This window comes from Passer domesticus, chromosome 24 (genome assembly GCF_036417665.1).
Source record: "Passer domesticus isolate bPasDom1 chromosome 24, bPasDom1.hap1, whole genome shotgun sequence".
NCBI lineage: Eukaryota > Metazoa > Chordata > Aves > Passeriformes > Passeridae > Passer > Passer domesticus.
In genome coordinates this window covers 2,202,197-2,216,878 of record NC_087497.1, presented here as the reverse complement: position 1 = coordinate 2,216,878, position 14,682 = coordinate 2,202,197, and the positions used below count along the sequence as shown (strand labels likewise).

The 14,682-nt window shown below is 49.7% G+C and overlaps 1 long non-coding RNA gene across 1 annotated transcript in view; it reads right to left on the bottom strand.

Annotated features, from left to right (window-relative positions):
* Positions 1 to 278: 278 nt before the first annotated feature.
* LOC135285716 (uncharacterized) overlaps positions 279 to 14,682 on the bottom strand; it is a 34,569-nt gene continuing 20,165 nt past the window's right edge. Inside the window, exons 2-3 of the long non-coding RNA XR_010350444.1 lie at positions 7,905 to 8,056; positions 279 to 478 (exon numbers count right to left, since the gene is read on the bottom strand). This is a non-coding gene — a long non-coding RNA (uncharacterized LOC135285716). The remainder of the gene's footprint in view (positions 479 to 7,904; positions 8,057 to 14,682) is intronic.

Sequence of the window (14,682 nt, the reverse complement as noted above, 5' to 3'; positions counted from 1 at the left end):
AAATGTGGATTTCACACGGGCAGGTTCAGAGGGCAGAGCAGAATGGTTTGGATTTGGCCAGGAGTCAAGGCAGATGACATCCAATATTCCTCGGAGCTTTAACTCTGCATTCCTCTTAGTCACACTTCAGGCATCCCTTTATTTCCCGGAGCTCCCCCAGCCAGCGACCTGCTCTGTAATTACCCAGCCAGTGTCATGCAAACACTGCCCAGGCAGAATCTGGGGCAGGTCGGCGCAGGTTACCTGGTAATTATCTTCCCAATTACCGAGTAATTCCCAGATGAATTACCAGGTAATTGGATAGCATGACCAGCGCTGGGCTGGAGACACAGCCTGTTCTTGTCTCCCTCAGGAGCCAGGCAGCTCTCCATGAACTCACACAGCCAAAGGGAAGCACAGCTGACAAACCCAGCCTTGCTCAGGGACCACAGGCTCATTCCTGACTGGGAGTTCCACCCCATGACTTGCTGGTGGATTCCTAGAAGTGATAAAAATAGGATAATGATAATAATAATAATAATTAATAATAATAATGGCAATGTGGCAGCAGTGACTCATGGCCTGCAGGAGCCTCATTGAGGGCTCACGCTAAAGAAATCCTCTGTGTGATAAATGAGTAATGCCATGGGTGACTCTCACAATTAAAAGGCAAATATCCTGTATCTATGTCAGGAGAAGTTTTATAGATTTATAATTGTGTTTTACCCCCTTGTGTTGTTACCAGGGGTGCCCTGGGTTTGGGACATTTGTGAGGGTCACTCGTTACCATGGCAACAGCTGAGCCCCAGTCAAGGTGTCAGGCAGTGATCTCAGCCCTGGGCAGGGAAGGAGGAGTCGATGGACAGAACTTTGGGGGGGGCCAAAGGGTTAAAAGGGGAAACCTCCATGGTGTGGGTGAGCACATGGTGGGGAAATCCTCTGCTCCCGGTGCTGTAATATTTTCTCAATTCAGTCTTCTGTTGTATTTTTGACTTTTAAATTTTTGAAAGCAAGGATCATTTCCCACACTCTGGCTCTTTTCAAACCTGAGTGGGAGTGCGGTTGGGCTGGATCCCAGCCCTGGCAGGTGGAAAGGTTATTTCTCTACAGCAAAGTGCTTTGATTTATTTGGAGTCACAGATTCAGCAGGACTTTGATGCCAGGTCAAAGCTGAGGATTCTCCTTAGCTCCTCCATCCCACAAACACCCAAGGAGGGTCCCAGACACACCAGCTCTGCCCCTGATGGCAGGAGGCACCTCGTGATCCTGACCTGCCAGGCTCTCCCTGGGCCAGTCCCTTCAATCCCTCCTTTGGTAAATACAGCCAGGATTTGGGATTTTCACAGGGAATAACCAGCTCATCCTAATGACAGCATCAGCCTGCCTCAAACTGCTAGGCTTGGGCCAGGGTGACATCACCAACCCGCAGAGACTGATGGGCTGGCAGGAGCAGAGGGGCTGTCCCAGGCTGTCCCAGTGATATCTTAAGGTTTTAGCTTTTCTATTTCTCAGATCCTGTACTGTATTAATGTATAACTCCAAACTCCATATAGAGTGTCAGTTACTGTCCTCACATGTTGGTCAGATAAAACAATTCCTCCGGGCCTGAAACTCAAGGACACCCTACAGACTCAGGCCCCAAAAAGTGTAAAAAAAAGTGAATTGGGGGAGCAAACTGGGGGTTAATGACTTTATTACCTGAGGCTGTAATTGGAGGATTAACCCCTGATATGTAAATGGACCAAACTGATAATTGTCTGAAAAACTCATGCCCATGGTCCATCTTGGGTGCAGCCTCTGGGAGGCTTTGGCTGCCCAGGGTGTATCTGTTGAAGGCTTTTAATAAAAACCCACTTTATTCTCTTAATCTTGTCTGGCCTCTGTTCTAGGGAGCCCCTCCAGGTGTCACCAGAGTAGAAGGGCAGTCAGTCCCTGGCTGCCTTGGCATTCCCACTTAGACCAGGCCTAGCCCTGGCTGTTCCCTGCTGCTCCTGTGCTGTCTCTCACAAGGACTCAGGTGTGGCACCCTGCTGGCTCTGATTAGTGACAAAATCACCTTTCTGAGGAGCAGTGCTGTGCTTCCCTAGGCTGTATTTCCTGGGAGATCTCTCTGCCTCTATGCAGGCAGATACAGGTGCTGACTGTGGGACACCAATGCCAGATCTCAACCTGCAGCCACACAACAACACCATTTCCAATGAATGCATGGAAAAATGCATTCCTTCCCCAAAAACGTCCCCCATGGCATCACTCCCTCTGGGAAATGGATTTGTAAAGAATTTTACAAAAAATACAGAAAGCTGAAATCCATTTAGCCTCTGATGAAATGGTGTTGAGCTTTAAATCTCTTGTGTTTCACTATTCATCGAGACTGATAATGAAATAAAACCTTTTAAAATGCATCTCACTCGCTCCATCTCTATAAAAGCTGGGAAAACCAACAACTTCCAACCTTTTGGAAGGCCAGAGTATCCTGTTGGGTGCTATTGCACAAACACAGGAGAAGAGGAGATGGGCTTTTTTAGGTTTCCAGTCCTGGGTTCAGCTCTGTGAAGATTCACAGCAATATTTGATGTGAGTTGTTGACCAAACCTTCCAGGAGAAGAAGTGTGGAAGTGGCAGAGGACTGGTGTTCACTCAGACAGCAATTCTTGTCCTGCTGGGGATCAAATTGGTGTCACTGCCACTCCAGGCTGTGCAGGAGCCGTTGTCAGCAGGCTCAGAAAAGAATTAGATTTATTTATTAGATTTATTCCTGGGCTGCAAGTCCCTGAACACATATTTAAAGGGACAGGGCAGGGATGTCTGTCAGGGATTTCTGCTGCAGCATTGAAGGGTGAACAGAGGGTAGTGGGCAGCAGAAAGCAGCTCTGTGCTCTCCTGAAATAGCAACGCCACTGCTGCTGCAGAGACAGAGCCCTGGGCGAGCTGGGCCAGCAGGCTGACCCATTTCTCTCAGGATTTTGTACACATAAATAACTCCACTGAAGGAAACCATGGAAAGGTTTGCAAACTCTAGCCTCTGATGAGGTTGGTTAAATCTCTCCTGACTCCTTGTCCCCTGTGAGGAGGAAGGGAGCAGAAGTGGCCCAGGAGTCCCAGCAGGGGACCAGGACTGTAAGTGGAATCAGAACTTCTGTTTTTCTGCATTTCAGTTTTCACCCATGGTGGTTTTGCTGAATTAAATCCCTGTTTCAGTGGGCAAGGAATTTCTGTTCCTCTGCGTTTCAGCAAGGACTCCTCTGTGAGGCAGTTTGGGTGTCTGACACAAAACCTGAGGTCCCTCAGGATCTTTGGGGTAAAAAGGAATCAGGATTTTTTGTCTTCTTTTTGTCATATAGTAATTCACACACTTTGGGGGTCTTCCTCCTTCTGAATCCCCACAGGGCTTTTGCTTTGGTTTTAGAATTTTCCTTTCTTCCTCTGCTGAGTGACCCTATTTCCTTCCTTCCTTCCTTCCTTCCTTCCTTCCTTCCTTCCTTCCTTCCTTCCTTCCTTCCTTCCTTCCTTCCTTCCTTCCTTCCTTCCTTCCTTCCTTCCTTCCTTCCTTCCTTCCTTCCTTCCTTCCTTCCTTCCTTCCTTCCTTCCTTCCTTCCTTCCTTCCTTCCTTCCTTCCTTCCTTCCTTCCTTCCTTCCTTCCTTCCTTCCTTCCTTCCTTCCTTCCTTCCTTCCTTCCTTCCTTCCTTCCTTCCTTCCTTCCTTCCTTCCTTCCTTCCTTCCTTCCTTCCTTCCTTCCTTCCTTCCTTCCTTCCTTCCTTCCTTCCTTCCTTCCTTCCTTCCTTCCTTCCTTTTTAGATATTTAAGGGGTAAAATGGAACAACACTGTTCTTATTGTCTTTATCTTTTGGGGGAAATCTCCCTTCCCCAAAGGACACCTGTGCCTACTGTCCACACTTCAAGGAAATGCAGAACTGGTTTTCCTCAACACGAATTTCACCTGGTTTCCTTCTCCACAGTGACCTTTCCTTAACTCCTGTCATGCTGAAATTCTCTCCCACGGCAGGGAGAGAGGAGACCTCTGGTGAATCTGTGCCATTCCCTGTTGTGGATGAAGATCTGAAAAAGCTCCTCCTTTTTGCCCTGTGCCTTTCTCTGCCTTATTGAAGTTTCATCTTGAATGGGAACCAGCAAAATGTCCAAGGACAGTTAAAAAGGCAGAAATAGGTGCTTGGTCAGGTGGAGAGCCCTGGCTGGTTTATCTCACCCACATAAGCAGGAATATTCAATTTAGAGCTCAGTTCCTGCAGGAATGTGCGTGTGCCTCAGACACTTTCAATCACGAATTGCCAGGAGCTGAGTGAGAGGTGATTTTCTGCTGGAGAGCTCTGAACACTCCAAGCCCCTCAGCAGCTGTGAAGCAGAGCCCTGGAAGGGGGTTGGAATCCCCTGGGCTCTGCAGCATGGCCTGAGGCACAGCCCTATGCTCTGGCCTGGCTTCTCCTCCTCCTGTGATGGGCAATAAAGAGAATAAAGCTGTCATCATCTCTGCGTCCCTGCTGAGGGGGAGCACTCCTGTGACAATGAGCTGAAAACCAGGAATTCCCATTGTCAGACCTTGACCCCCACTGCTGCCCTGGTTTTCCAAGGAAAAACCTCCTCATTTCCTCCTCCATGGACTGCTCTGCTGTCAGTGGACCTCAGAAAACATTATTGAAAGGGTCTTTTTTTTTATTATTTCATTACTTTTTGTGAAGCTAGAGAACTAATTTGAACCAAATTTGAACTGCCATCCCAATGCTCTTTTTACAGCAAAGAGAAGAGAACCCCATTCACTTTCTTTTAGATTTTTTTTTCAGGATTTTGCAATTTTTTTTCTTTCTTCTCCACGAGTGGCAGAACAAACCCCTCAGTGTTCTATGATGGGCCCCCAGACCTGCTGTACCTGTGACAGGATGAGTAATAGGTTCCTCCCTGCTGCAGAGCTGCTCGTGCACAGCAAGCTCCTGTTCACTCTCTTTATTTATTCTGTCTTATCTTCCTCACATTTCATCACTTTCTTGTTATGTTTGCTCAGTTAAGTCATTAAGACCACTTTGTTTTTTCTGTTTCCACGTTTAGCCCTAGGAAAGCAGCTAAGCCTGTGTAATCGATTTAGCATTTAATTTCCCTAAAAACCCTTTTTCCTGCCATCAGTCTGGGGCCCTGAGACATTCCCACTCCTGCCTGGATTGGGTGCAGTGGGAAGGAAATCTCTGAGCCAGCTCATGGCTCTGAGAGGTGCTGGGGAGGTTTCTTCATCTCCAGTGCAGGTGCTCTGCTACCTGTAGGGGTGTTCTGGGTTAAATCCCTGTTTCAGTGGGCTGGAAAAGGGATAAATAACTTGTGAGGAACTTCTGCATTTCTGTTCTCATGACGGTATTGCTGAATTAAATCCCTGTTTCAGTGGGCAGGAAAAGAGAGAAATCTCTTTTAAGGAATTTCTGTTCTTCTGCATTTCAGTTCTCACCTATGGTGGTGTTGCTGAATTAAATCCCTGTTTCAGTGGGCAGGAAATAAGAAAAATCTCTTGTAAGGAATTTCTGTTCTTCTGCATTTCAGTTCTCACCTGTGGAGGTGTGAAGAGCTAAGATCTGCTGTTTCCACTTTATAAATCTGCATGGTGGGGAGTTAAAAAGACAAGAAGGGAAAGCAGGGATATCCAAATCTAAATAATTTGGCTTTCAAAAAAATTGCAGGGACATTAAGATTGGAAAAGAACTCCATGGTGCAATGTTTGACTGAATCCCAACTGAACCAGACCACCAAGTGCCACCTCCACGTGGCTTTTTGAATACTTCCAAGGCTGGTGACCCCAGCATTGCCCTGGCAGCCTGTGCCAGTCCTGACCCTTTCAGTTCCCCATTTCTCACCACCCTGGTTTGCACAGAGACACCACCACAGCTTCACCACAGCAAATCACCACTCCACATGGACATTGTCCCCTCTCCCGTGAGGTCTCCAGTCTCCAGGACCTGCTCAGCCCTTCTGGGTCCTTTCCTTCCAGGATCCTTTGCAGGAACCAGTCGAGCTCTGGCTCGGTGGGTCCCTCACCTCCTGCCCCACTCCTTCACCACCTGAAGGAAGGAAACCTTGGAGTCTCCAAGGTGTTTGTGCTCATCTTGCATCACTGCAGTCCTCAAGTTTTGTCACTTTGCAAACCTTCCTGATCTTCTACCCCCTGGTTTATTTACACAAGATTTGGGTCTTTGTTCTGCTGAATGAGTCAAGATTTGGGTTCCCCTTCTCCTCTTGGGAGACAACAATCCTAGAATCCTCAAAAAGACCTTTAGGATTGTCCAGTCCAACCATTCCCCCACCACATCCAAGACCACCACTGACCCAAGCGCCACCACTGACCTGTGTGGAACAACTGACCCATGTCCCCAAGTGCCAACACTGACCCACGTCCCCAGGTGCCACCACTGACCCAAGTGGCACCACTGACCTGTGTGCCACCACTGACCCATGTCCCTGGGCTCCACCACTGACCCATGTCCCCAAGTGCCACCACTGACCCACGTGCCCGGGCTCCACCACTGATCCATGTCCACAGGTTCTACCACTGAATCACATCCCAGGTACCGCCGCTGCCCCATGTCCCCAAGTGCCACATCCACCTGGTTTTTCCGCCCCTCCACGGCTGGGGACTGCCCTCTCCCCTGACAGTCTGTTCCAATGCTTGACAGCCCTTTCCATGAAGAAATGAGACTGCAGCTTTGAGGGCCCCTTGCCAGCTCCCAGGGCAGCTCCCAGGCTGGCAGAGCTCGTCTGTGCCACCCAAACCCAGCTGACCAAAGCCAGGTCCCCTCCAGCCTGCTGGGGATGAACCCAGCACGATCCCAACCCCAACCTGCCTGGGAATTCCTGTCATCCCTGAGACCTCACCTGGCTCCAAGGGCTGAGCACAGCCCTGTCCTGTCCCCCAGCACCTCCTCAGACAGAGGGGCTTTGTTGGAAATGGATTTAAATGGATTTTAAAGAGGATGATGTTTGAAAAAAGAGCCCAGACAAGCAAGGCAATCCCAGATGAGCCTATTAGACATGATGGAGTTAAATAAGGGGGATTTTACACAGGTTCTAATTGGGGTTTAAATCCTGGTTCTGAGCAGCTGCTGAGCTCTAGAAAGATGCAGGAGGAGGTGCTGAGGCACAGCCCTGCCAGGAGCTGAGCCCCCCAGCCCTGAATGGGCACATTCACAGCCCAGAGTTTCTATCTGAACAAGGAATTTGCTGACTGCTAATCTCTGCTGATTAATGATGTTTTCTCAAAGCCACCACAGAAGGTTTGCTGGTCTTGTCTAGAGAACCAGACTTTGGCCAAGCAAAGCCCTTTATCCAAAAATGTATTTGTCTAGAAAGCGCCATTATTATTCTCAGGAATGCCAGGTATGGATGCCCGTGTTTCTTGTTCTTGTTAAATGCAAGTTGTTCTACAGATAAGGAGGCAAAAGAGTACAAGATAGGAGAGGTTTGTCAGGACAGATAAAATCTTCAATTAGACCAAAAGCAGCAGGAGAAAATTCAGACAAACTTTCAGACACGGAAGCAGACGTGAAAGAAGCCTGGGTGTCCAAGAGCTGACAAGTTTTTTTCTGCCCATTTATCACAGGAAAGATATCACCCCCTCCCCAAAAGTAAAAAAAAAAAAAAAAAAAAAAAAAAAATCTTGCTTTTTTTGGTTTAATTCCCATTAAAAGGGGATTAAGGCAGAGAGGAACAAGGCAGACTTGTTCCACAGTGTTGGTTCCTTGCTGCTTTCTGAGTCAGATAACTCTGCTTAACAGCAACCTTTAGCTTTTATCAATGTCAAAGCCAAATCTCTGGTGCTAAAATTATTCCAGCTTTCATCTGGGTGTTTGACTGCTGCGGAGCAGAGCTCTGGCGTGATCCAGTTACTGGGACAAGGGTCCCTCTGCACATGTGGGTAAGAAGATCTGCTCTCATACCTTGGAGTGGAGCAGGATTTCTGACAGTTTGACATCCAAATCCCAGCAGGAACGAGAACATTTCTGGCAGTGTTGAAATCTGGCACCTTTCTCCAGAGAGCATCATCTCACTCCCAATAATCATCAAGTCGTTATGAATAACAAATGATTTCCTAGAAATCAGGACGGAGGAGTGAGTGCCAGTCAGTATTGCAGCAGGGTGAATTATTTGGCTGCAGAGCTCAGAAGGAACAGCCAGGCCAGTTCCCAATAACCACGAGCAATGATCAAAGTGCTCTGCTCCGACAGATGCAGATGGAACAGATTGTTCCCTCCAACTCCTGCTCTGCCAGCAGCCCCAGCCCCGAGCTGAGCTCTGCAAGGATCAGCCTGGAGCAAAGGAGGCTCAGGGGGGACCTTGTGGCTCTGCACAGCTCCTGCCAGGAGGGGACAGCCGGGGGGGTCGGGCTGTGCTCCAGGGAACAGGGACAGGAGCAGAGGGAACGGCCTCAGGCTGGGCCAGGGCAGGCTCAGGGTGGGCACAACAGGAATTTCCCCATGGAAAGGGGGGTCAGGCCTTGGCAGGGGCTGCCCAGGGAGGGTTGGGGTGCCCATCCCTGGAGGTGTCCCAGGAATTCCTGGATGTGACACTCGGAGCTCTGGGCTGGATGGAAAATTGTTGTTTAGTCACAGATTGAGGAAACGGCCTCAAGCTGTGCCATGGGAGACTCAGTTTGGATATTATGAACAATTTCTTCATGAAAAGGGCTGTAAAGCATTGGGATGGGCTTTCCAGGGCCGTGTGGAGTCCCCATCACTGGGAGTGTTCAAAAAACCTGTGGAGGTGGCACTAGGGGACACAGTGAGCACAGTGGTGGTGGTTGGACTTGGTGACCTTTAAGGTCTTTTCCAACTTTAACAATTCTGGGGCTGATGTTTCTGCTCCCCTGCAACTGCAGTAGAGCATCCTTCACTTTCAAGTGGGATGTTCTCAGGGTTATATCTGAGTGCTGACAGGAACCAACAAACCCTGGGGGGAGAAAAGAACCCAGCAAATCCTCAGGGAGAGTGTGGGCTCCGTGTGGGGTTTATAAATGGAGAAACAGCAAAATCCAGTCCTAAAGAGCTTAAAAAGCTCTCTCGTGTCTTCAAATTTTACTGGGGGACACTGTCAAAGTGCCCCTTGTAAATCATATTTCACGTGTCCCCTGTCCTAAGCAAAGATAACAGGTACTCAAGGAAAACACAGACATGATTTTGGAAATGCCTGACAAAATTTGCTCCTCGTGGGTTTTGGCCCTGGTTTCTCAGTCACTTTAGTTTCATCTGTCACAGGAAGATCCATCTGTAAACCTCATTAGATTCAAAATAACATGAGACAGATGAGGCCAGAAAAACTGTTTTTCTGCCTCCTCAGAACATTTTTTAGTTTTTAAATGCAGTGTGGATTTTTTAAAGAAAATTTGCTTAATTGACAACAAAAGAGGATGGAGCAGGAGATGCCAGAGCTGTTTATGGGTTGGGATGGGATGATCCTGTTCTGGCTGAGCCCAGCACTGCCAGAATGCCCAAAAGTGACCTGAGAGGTCACTCATGGCCACTGGGGCTGGGCTGAGCTGAGCCCTCAGGTAGGGGTGGCCAAAGGTGGCCCACAAGAGTCCCCCATGGCCAGGCAGGGCTGGGCTGGGCTGGGCTGGACCCGTGGGTGTGGGTGGCCAAAAGTTGTTGGAGCTCTGGTTACTGAGAATTTGAGACTTTCTGTGCTGCCAGGCACTGACCCCCAAGGAGAACACTGCACTGACCTGAGGTTGTGGAGAAGCTTCCAAAATGGAATGGTAGAACTGGGATTGTGGGTGTGGACTTTGAATAGAAGTGTGTGAAATCACAGGGAGGGAAACTTGGAGTTTAAGAGTTTTTAATATAGTAATATATATAAAGCAAGATGGAGGTTTTGGGGCAGAGGCTGGTCCTTCTCCTTCTTCCTCACCTTCTCTATGGGTTTGGGTGGTTTTGTGTGATTGGATAAAAAGTCCTCATTGCAGGCCATGGGTTAAAAGTAAAAATAGTTTAGGTGTCATTTCCTAATTGGAGACAGTTTATCCTTAAAAGGCCTTGTAGAGAGAGAATGGCGCTCCATTTTCCATGTGTTAGAGTGAAGTGCTGTAGATCATGGCTTGTGAGCTGTGACGGCCTTTGAGGCCTGGAGTTCCCAAAAAGAGCAGAAATGCTGCCAGAACTGGAGGAATTGGCCTGGCAGGATTCTGTCCCCTAAGGGGCAGCAGGCTGAGCTCAGAGGGGTTCACTCTGAGGCAGAGGAAGGTGGAGGGAATGCTGGAGAGGATGGAAAAGCTGCCTTTGCAGGAGTGGGAAAGGTCTTTCTTCAGTCTGGACTGAGATTCAGAGCCCTGGGCCCCTGATCTGAGCCACAAGGACAGATCTATTTTGGGGGATATGAATGGTGTCACCCCTTCTTCTCAGCCCAGGAAGGTGTGAAAGCAAATCTTCAAGCATTTTTCTTCAAAAATCATATTCTCTTATTCCCCCTCTCAACTCCTGAGTGGGAAAATAACCCAGTAAATCCATGAAAAATCTATGCTTGAAATTAGATTTAAGGTTACAAATGTTTCTAGGGGAGGCAAAGGTATCCCAGAGCAAATAATTCCTGGAAAGTCAGGGTCTGTTCATAGAATCGTGGAATGGTTTGGGTGGGAAGGGACCATAAATCCCATCCAGTGCCACCCCTGCCATGGCAGGGACACCTCCCACTGTCCCAGGCTGCTCCAAGCCCTCTCCAACCTGGCCTGGGACACTGCCAGGGATCCAGGGGCAGCCACAGCTGCTGTGGGTGGAATTTTGCCCATTTGCCCATTTTTTGTCAGTGATATATTTTGAGGTTTCATTTTAAAATGACTTTTTTCCTCTAGGGATATTCTATAATCCTGACAGTGTGGGTCAGCTCATCAAACCACCGCACAGAATAAAGCAACCTCCAGCCCCAAATTCTTGCAGAATGTTGCTCCTACAACCTCAGTTTGCTCATTCAAAGTCAGTCCAGAACTCCAGACACTCAGAGCCAGTGGATGGAGACACAAAGTCTCAAGATAATCAACATGGGATCATTCTTGGTTCCTATTCTGGGTTCAAAGCAAACTGAGCAGCACCTTTGAGGTACCATGTAAACCCTTTGAACTTTGCAGTGAGGGAAAAGATTTTCAGCTCCTTCCCTCATTTTAAATCATATTTATCAGGTTTCAGGAGAGATTACTTATCTGAGAGCCCAGTGGAAACAAAGGAGGCTCACCACAGCTCCCCATGCCCAGGTCATGGCCAGTAGGGAATGGGTCTGTTCCCATCAGCCCCAGCCAGGCCTTGGCATGGCCATGGAAAGTTCGGGATACAGGATGTGGTTTAATAGCAATGAGAGCTTTCCTTGGGATCACAGAGGTTTTAAAAATGTGCCTTGTCTAAACCAGACTGGTTTGGGTTGGAAGGGATCTCAAAGCCCTTCCCACCCTATCCCATCCCATCCCATCCCATCCCATCCCATCCCATCCCATCCCATCCCATCCCATCCCATCCCACCCCTGCCATGGCAGGGACACCTCCCTCTGTCCCAGATGCTCCGAGCCCCAATGTCCAACCTGGCCTTGGGCTCTGCCAGGGATGGGCCATCCTCACACCCACAAGAGTGGACTGCTGCCAGCTCACTGGTGTTTCACAGAACCTTCTGAAGAGAAACCAGAGCATATCTGGGGCACTGTCAGGCTGCGGGTTCCTTTGCAGGAGTAATTTCAAACACTGGAGATGAGCCACTGGCTCTTGTACCAAGTCCATAACTGGGAGACCTCAGTGGCACCAAACACAGCAACCTCCAGGGTGTTTTCAGGCATCCTGGGTCCTAAAGCCTCAAAGGGAATTCTGCCTTCAGTTGGTTTCTAAAATGATTTCAAAAATGTGCCTTGTCCATCAGTGGCTGAGATGTTTCTCTCCAGGAAGGGTGGAACACGTTGGACCTGCAAGGAACAGAGCAGGGGGACACAGAGCAGCTCTGGCTGTCCCTGGATCCCTGGGAGTGTCCAAGGCCAGGCTGGACAGGGCTTGGATCACCTTGGGACAGTGGGAGGTGTCTCTGCTCATTCCAGGGGTGGGATTGAATGAGATTTAAGGTCCCTTCCAACCCAAGCCAGTCTGGGATTCCATGGATCAGTGCTGGTACACCCATCCTGGTCCAGCAGACTTGAATTATTGAAATACTTTACACAGGACTTCCCAGTGAAATAATTTAATATTTCATCCCCAATGCCATTTTTTTGCTCACAGAACTCAGCTCCATTTTTCCCTGAAGGTGAGGAAAGGGTTGAGCAAGCAGAGCCCCTGGGGCTGGGAGCCCATCAGGGCACACAGATGGAGATCTCTGATCTGGGCACCAGCAGAGCCCTCAGCAGAGCAGAGCCCTCAGCACCCTACTGGGTGAGGAAGGAACAACAACAACAACGCCTTTTTCTAGCAAAGATGAAGGGAAGGAGAGAGCCAAAGGGCACGGGCTGTTATCAGGGTGGGAACGCCGGGCAGAGCAGCCACCGCCGTGGTGCCAAGGAGCACAATCTTATCTGCTGAGGAACGGGATCTCAGCCCCTCCTGGTGGGTGAAGCCACCCCACGGGGTGTTCCCCACATTCCTGCTCCTCTTCCTCACTGTGGGTGTGTGCAGGGCACACAAATCCCAGGGCAGGCTGGCCCTGTCCCACGGGATGGTGACACCTTTATTGCCAACCTCTCAAAAGTCCCCAAATGTGAGGTCTGGGCATGCTCAGAGCAGGTGCCTGAACACAGCTCTGAGGCACCCAAATGCCCTGTGGCACCCATGGGAAGTCAGGAATCCACAGCAGCTGCAGGTTCCCATCACTGGGGGCTGTTCCAGGTGTTCCTACACGAGGATGTGCTGGATGGACTGTGCAGGTGCCACCCTGGGGCAGGTCCTGGTGACATGTCCAGCACTGGGGGCACTCACAGGAAGACACTCTGGCAGCCTGGCATGGGGAAAGCTTTGTCCCAGCAAATGGAACAGGTGACAAAGTTGTCACCAAGCACAAGTCCCTGGGTCAGGAGCTGGCTTGGATCCCTCTGTGCAGTGTGGGGGCTGTGCTCCCTGCCAGAGGCACTTCTACCAATGTTCTGTGAGCAGGGCCTCCAACAGGCACGGGGGGATCCAAGGCAGAGAATTTCTGTGCTGAATCCTCACAGACTGAGCCACTGGCTTGATAACATTTCATACTTTTAACCCTCATTCCTTGTTCCCATTAAATAGGCAGAAGGGAAAAGGTTCCTGCTGGCTTTAAACACCACTGGATCTCTGTCAGAGCCCTGTGGCTGCTCAGGAGGGCTTTGATCCACTGTGGGGTCCTGATTTCAGTGGGATCCTGCCTTTCCAATGGAATCCTGCCTTTACATGAGGTCTTGCCTTTCAGTGGCATCCTGATTTCAATGGGATCCTTGCCTTTCCAGAGATATCCTGCCTTTCCAATGTGGGTCCTGATTTCAGTGGGATCCTGCCTTTCAGTGCAGAGGGCACCTCACACTGGGAGGTTCCAGCAGCCAGGGTTCAGGGAGTGTGGAATCACAGAATGTCCTGGGCTGGAAGGGACCCCAAGGATGATCCAGCCCAGCTCCTCCCCTGCCCAGACCCCCCAACAACCCCACCCTGGGCATCCCTGCAGCTCTGGCAGCCTCGGGGCCGTGCCCATTCCCTGGGGAGCCTGGGCAGTGCCAGCAGCCTCTGGGGGAAGAACCTTGCCCTGATCTCCAGCCTGAGCTGCCCTGGCGCAGCTCCAGCCGTGCCCTGGCTGCTGTCCCTGTCCCTGTCCCAGGGAGCATCAGCACCTACTTGTGTGAAAGTTCCATGTTCATATGTGTTCAACCTCATGTTCAGGTGGTGAAAATGCTTATTTGTGACATCCTTAAAAACAACATTTTGTCTATGTTTTCTTCAGCGGTATTTATGTATTTAAATTACTCTGGAAGCTAAATGCAATTTGCATCTCAAAAACAACATTCAGCGTGTCTGTGTTTCAGGAGAAGCCTTGGAAAACAAGGAGCTGCATCTACAGGCAGGGCTCTCTTTGGAAAGGTATTTTCAAGTGTTTTTTGCCTTCCCTGGGCTCTGTGGGAGTTGAGCAGCAGATTCAGTCCCTTCTCTCCTGATGGCAAATCCGTCTCCTTCAGCACTGTTGGCTTTGGATTGTCGGGTACCAGTTGGAGGTGCCATCTGACACCATCTCACATTTGAATAGTTGGGTATTTTTAGTCCCTCACTCACATGTGTGGCATCCAAAATGGTGCCGGGAGCTGCTCAGAGCATTCTCTGAGGAGCACAGGGGCACAGTCCTGCCCGGGCAGGTGTTGCATCACTCGAGGGGCTCAGTGAGACACCTGGTCCTGTGTCTGCTCCTCACAGCAGGGCAGCACAGGCTGGGACAACCCAGCAGCAGAATCCCCAGAATCAGGGGAAATCAAGGGAAATCCTCCCCCAGAATCAAGGGAAATCAGGGAAATCAAGGGGAATTCCCCCCCAGAATCAAGGGAAATCAAGGGAAATCCTCCCCCAGAATCAAGCAAAGGGAACAAGCTTGGAGCAGGGATGGGACAGGGTGGGCAGGGTGAAGCTCCCTGTGGAGGTCACACCAGGACTCCAGGGCACCCCTAAGTGTGCACAGAGCTTTCCTCTGACAGACAGGGCTCCTCTGGGGGCACAGGGGGTGCAGATGGTGAATAAATATTAATTAACTTATTCTCTCCTTGAC